We start from the raw sequence: 6,151 nt of genomic DNA, 5'->3' as shown, positions 1-6,151 counted from the left end.
CTTTCATATCTCCAATGTTACTGACTAGAACATGTGGTAACTCGTTCAAGCCTTTCTATGGCGCTAGTCTGATGTTTTGTGAGTTTGGTGCGGCAAGGGTTGTGAAGTTAGCATTGCTGCCCAATGATGGCCCTTCAAGTTTCTTCTTTGTTCAGAATGTAGTGTCAGATTTTTGATTGAAGATTGGGCAGCATCTTGAACTTTTATTTTAATGCAACAAAGTATATTTGGAACCACCAAAACAGATCCTTTTAAAGTTCTTTCTACTTTCAATATGAGGATTGCATGTATGATATGCAGTCATATTCAATTCTGCAACATTCTCAATCTAACAGTCATGTATGATTACATCTCTTTTAAATTATTATCAACAAGCTCATCTGAAATTGATTTGAAGGATCTCTAATACATTGTTTGTTTACATTTCTACATATAAACTTGCTCTTGAACTCATATTCTTAGAAGCTTGGCCTTAAGATACATATATCTGAGATTCTGATGCTTCCTAGAACAGATATGAATTAAGTTAGAGTTAACCAATACGTTGCTTATCTTCTATGGATTCACTTTTCTTGCCTGGTAAAAGTTTCCACATTCAGAAACTTTGATAGCTTTTTTATCTGAAAGAAAACTTAGATAAAAACAGGGCCAAAGAATAATTTTCTGCATACTGAGATGCAGGAAGGAGCAAACATTGATTGGACTAAATTTCTGACTGAAAAATACGCGTTAACAGAAGAATGCTTGCAAATTAGATATATATATATATATATATATATACTAAAGCGCAATCCAACTAAAAATGTTCTAAAGCACAGTGAAATGACGGAAATGCCCCTCCTTTTATTGTTGTTTGCTGTTTTGTTTTACCGAAAATGCCCTCCCCTAAACCTTTTCTGCTCTCCCCTTTTTGCCCCTCTCTCTTTGGATGCCAACTCTCCGCACTGTTTCGTTTCCACAGAAATATCGTCCGCTTCGAACCAGCTTGGTTGGGCTGGTTGGGGGCAGCCATGGGATGCACGGCTTCGGTCTTCGGGATTTGGGGCCGTCGATTTCCATTTGGGCTGGCGCCTTGCGAATCTCACCGTTCGTTTGGTCTTCATCGCATCTCATCTGTTCATTCGTTGGTTCAACCATCTTTCATCCTCTGTCCAACGTTCGTCTGAGAGATTTTCGAACTGCGAGTTCTTCTATTGCTGATGGGTTTCTGAGCATACTGTTGAATCCTCAATTCCTTGCCCAAATTTATTCCATAGTTTTTATTCTTTGAGTTTAGTATTGATGCTGCATTTTTGGTGGTGTAGGGTTATGAGAGAGAATTTTCAAATCTTTGATGACAATGACAATGCAGAGATAGTTGTTTTGTGATTTTGATTGCTTAGAGGGTGACTTTTGCATAGGTAACTCCATTTCCTTTTATTGTTAAAATTTCTGCTTTTAGTGAATTCAAGGGTGAGATATGCAATTGCAATTGTGCTTGGCAATTTTAAACTTCAGATATGCAATTGCTCATATTTGACTTTCTGATATTGCTACGTATAGGGTGATTTAAATTTTTTCTCCTAAATTTGAACTGTATTGTTCTATTGCTGATAACCTCCATTTGTGTCTTCTATTGTCTCCATTGCACATTTCTTTTCTTTGTAGGAATTATTGAAGGATGTGTCGATTTGGGAGAGAAGAATTATAAGTGCATTTACTGTGGTGCACTTTTTGGTTAAAAGAATCCATTCAGCAGGTACAAGAACTTGACAGCGTGCAAGCCTGAACTAATCTTTTGTCGTGTTTTTTGGCCGGTTGATTGATATTTAGCAAATGCATATAAAACACAAATTTAAAAGTTCATTTTTTTGCATGGTTATTAATGCAAGAAGAAGCGTGTAAGCAAGCAACTGCCCAAATATATATATATATATATATATATATATATATATACACAGAAAGCTTCCATTGAGGGATCCGTCAAATAAGCTTATTTGAGGGACATCCCTTGTAGGTATATATATATATATATATATATATATATCTCTCTCTCTCTCTCTCTCTCTCGATTTTGCAAGGATCTCCTAAATACTTGGAGAAGACTGAGAATTCCACAAAGCATCGCAACTCTAACGACACTTGGCTGCTCACTTTAAAGGTAACCCAAAACAATTAAGAAATTTGTTCTTCTTTTGCCATAAATCTTTGTGTTTCCTTTAGAGTTGTGCAGGAAAGCTACTGGTTGCTAATTTTATTTAGTCTTTTTTCTCAAGTTATAATAAATATCTTAACCAGTTTTTGGGTGTTTACTAAAGTTCATGATTGGTAATTGATATTAAGTTCTGTTCATATCAGTTTATGCTTTGTGTGTGTGTGTGTGTGTTGAGGAAAAGTTGGAAGCATGAAAGCTACATACAACATGTGATTTGCAAATTATTCTTATTCATTTTCTCAATTAGTCTCATGCAATAAAAGGTAAAGTCAAATTGTTGTTGAATCACTGTTTCGATTGGTCATTGCAGAACAGTTTGTGGGTATGGAAGTGCTCTCATACAATTCTCCACCATGCTATGATACTTTATTAGTCTCATGCAATAAAAGGTAAAGTCAAATTGTTGTTGAATCCCTGTTTTGATTGGTCATTGCAGAACAGTTTGTGGGTATGGAAGTACTCTCATACAGTTCTACACCATGCTATGATACTTTTAATTTAAGGTGGAAATTGATTGTGAAAAGCTCAAGTTCACATCAATTCAATCTCCTAGGTTTTAGAAAAAACAAAGTTTTTGGTGCAATTTGATGTTAGAAAGAAGTTTTTGAGCTGTTACAATTTAGATCAGCCTTTCTTGAAGCAACTAAATCACCAAGGAGGTTTTAGGTCATTAGACACCGGTGAAAACTTCAAACATGTTGGTCCAATTTTATCAAGTGGAAGCTCTGATGGCTACGTAATTAAAGGGGAAGAGAATGAAAGTATTTCGGAAACAGGGGAACCAGTAACTAAAGTTTTGATTCCTGGTCTACCAGATGAATCCAAAGGTGAATCAGGTGCGCCAGTAAATAGTTGCTTTTGGGAATGGAAGCCCGAATTCAGTGTGCATTATGAGAAAGCTGGATGTGAAACCTTAGGCTCCCTTCCAGTGCTGTTTTTGCCTAGTTTTGGGGTTGGTTCCTTTCACTATGAGAAGCAACTGAAGGAGTTGGGGCTTGATTTTTGAGTACGGGCTAAGCAGCTGAATGGATGGTATGTATATCTATATTTGGATGGTATGTACTTGGATTCATTGAAACAATTGAGATTGAGTGCTTATATCTTAGCAGCTGACTTTGAGCCTTAAAATTTTCAGATATTTATGATGACCCATTCTTGGGCCCGTTGCAATAATTGAGATTTGAGTGCTTAGGTCTAAGCAGCTGAATTTGAGTCATTAATTTTTCAGATGTGTATGATTTTGATTGTTCCGTCAAGTTTCTTTGTTAGTTATTTTCCCCTAATCACAATTGTTTCACTTCCAAAAACTAATGGCATCATTCGTTCATTTTGCAAGATTGGTGTATACTATGGTACTCCACAAGCGACATTTGGAGGAATTGCATTAAAATTCTTTGCCTCAGTTCGGCTTGAAATACGTTCTACAGGGAAGATAAAGTCTGTAAGAACAATAGCCATTGTTTCTTATTGCATGACAGCTTTTTGATGGATGAGTATATTTATCTCTTAGGTCATCTAATAAAGTTTGATCTATGTTGTTTGCTCATAGAACGTACTTCTGTACTGATTAGGTAAATGGAGAGGAAGTAATTGGAGTTCGGGTTCATGTAAGAGTGCAAAAGAGCAAGGTAATTTTGAATGCATCAAAATGGATTCTGTATCTATGAGGGTTGTACACCATGTACAGAAATAACATTTCTATTACTTTTGCCTTTATGATTACTTGAGCAGTAATTGCACTTTCAATATAAATTTCATAACTGGTATGAAGTATGACAAGTTGTCTTGCCAATTCTTAAAGGTTATGTCTAATTTCTCAAAGTTTTTTGTCCCAATTCTACACTTTGCTATAAGTGCAGCCTGTGACCATGAAAACAATTGTAACAATCGACAAATTGTTAAATTCCCCTTTGATTTTTCTGATATTATGAAACTGCTTCCATCCTTTTTGAAGGCTAATGATTTTGTTATGATATTTGCTTATGCTTTTGGACGAGAGACTTTTGTCGATTGCAATCTTCTGATTCCCAGATTTTGCCAAACCTTTAGTAAAACTTAATGATTGCAGTTAATTATATCTCTTATTTAATGTGTTTCATCCACTTTGTTATGTTTCTATTTTGAAAGATGCTTATCCTATATTTTTGTTGTTGTGTGGATTTTCAATTTTTGTAAGATGTTAACCGTGTACGAGAGAGTCAAGAAGAGGCGGTGAGTAGAAGGAGGTTCTTCGCAGGCTAGACAAGGTTGAAAATGGTTTTTTTTTTCTCTCCCTATTTTCCTTCAAAACTTTTTGTTCACTTATTCTCCTTGAATTTTATGTTCAAAGTAGTTAAATTTTCGTCCAAAATGTTTTATTTGTGTTTCTTGATTTGAATGAAAGTTTGGTATTTCATCCTTCTTTTGGGGTTTCTTTCATTTCATACTGTCTTCGTATTTTCCTTTTCCTTTTCCTTTTCCTTTTGGGTTTATTAAAATATTGATCATATTTTAATAAACATGACAAGCAACATATAAAACATGTTATTAGTCTTTATTTTGTAACTTAAACTTGCTACATATTTTCACAACTTTGTAGACATTTTAGACGATTTTAAAACCGCAGCATCACACGGAGACCTTTGCTAGTAAATTACTATGGTACTAAAAGAACAGCTGAAGCACTTATTCCACTCCTCCAGTTATCCGATTCACCAAGAATTGTTAACGTTTCTTCCTCCGCGGGGAAGTTAGTGAACATACCAAGTGATTGGGTCAAAGGCATTTTTAATTAGTGATTCCGATTACCTAACAGAAGAGAGAGTAGATGAGGTATTGACACAGCTACTAAAAGACTTCAAGGAGGGTTTTATTGAAAGCAAGGGCTGGCCTGTTTTTCCTGCATATACAAGGATTCTAGCCAAGAAATACCCCAACTTCCGCATCAATTCTGTCAGCCCCGACTATGTCAAGACAGATATAAACTTCAATACCGGCATCTTGTCCGTTGTAGAAAGTGCTGCAAGTGTTCTGAAGTTAGCATTGCTGCCCTTCTGGCCTCTTCTTTGTTGGGTCTCAAGTATCATGTGCATGATTGAAGATGATCAATTTGTTTCAATGTAACAAAGTATATTGTTAAAATTTATGTACATCAGTGATGTGACAAGTTTGTTTGTTAACTAAAATGCATGCATGCTCATTAATTTCTATCTTTATAGAAATCTTCCCTAGATTGGTTTATTGTTCTTCTCCAAATTTGACCAATAATCTCCTTAATTTTTTTTTGGTTGTGAAAATATTAAAATGTTCGAAACAATATGGCATTAATAATAGCATCTTGATATTTTAGCCACTAATGTTTTTAATGCGTCAATTACATATTGACCTGAAGAACAGAGTTTCTATTTTGAATGAACTGAATAAACTAAACAATAAGATCGCGTGCTCTCCAAGAAATCAGAAGGCTCGGCACTTCCTGGAACTGGTCAACAACTAGTTCTTGTTCAAAACCCGACCTCGTTGCGGCTTTGGCGGCATAGGCAAGTTCTTAATATCCAGAATTTGAATTTTCTTTCTCTTGTTTTGCAACTCTTGATAGCTTTGGTGAAGCTTTTTCTTACTGTTCTCCAACTTCTCTTCATCATCCCAATCTCGCCGATGATGAAGATCATGATGAGTAGATTTTGTGGGCCCCTTAGGGTTTTGTTGGCTCTCGAAAAAATCAGAAGGCTTTGGGCATTTCCTCGAACTGGTCTTGCTCAAAACCTGGCCTCGCTGAGGCTTAGACGGCAAAGGCAAGTTCTTGACGTCAAGAAGTTGAATTTTCTTTTTCTTGTTTTGGAACTCTTGATAGCCTTGGTGAAGCTTTCGCTTGCTATTCTCCAACTTGTCTTCATCATCCCAGTCTTGCCGTTGATGATGAGCATCAGATTTTGTTGGCCCCGTAGGGTTTTGTTGACAAGAAGATGGAGATGGTCG

General features: G+C 36.0%; 1 long non-coding RNA gene across 9 annotated transcripts; it reads left to right on the top strand.

Moving 5' to 3' along the window:
* On the top strand, positions 933 to 5,382 carry LOC109946783. 9 transcript variants are annotated; one of them, XR_002269853.1, is made up of 9 exons: positions 933 to 1,400; positions 1,648 to 1,738; positions 2,061 to 2,140; positions 2,505 to 2,583; positions 2,861 to 3,226; positions 3,531 to 3,635; positions 3,766 to 3,822; positions 4,371 to 4,440; positions 4,773 to 5,382. It is a non-coding gene; the product is annotated as an uncharacterized LOC109946783 (long non-coding RNA). The 9 variants fall into 9 exon arrangements; XR_002269850.1 differs by having other exon boundaries at positions 933 to 1,218; positions 1,305 to 1,400; positions 3,766 to 5,382; XR_002269849.1 differs by having other exon boundaries at positions 4,371 to 5,382.

This window comes from Prunus persica, chromosome G1 (genome assembly GCF_000346465.2).
Source record: "Prunus persica cultivar Lovell chromosome G1, Prunus_persica_NCBIv2, whole genome shotgun sequence".
Lineage (NCBI taxonomy): Eukaryota > Viridiplantae > Streptophyta > Magnoliopsida > Rosales > Rosaceae > Prunus > Prunus persica.
Note: the sequence above shows the minus strand (reverse complement) of the source record. Positions and strands in the feature narration are given on the sequence as shown.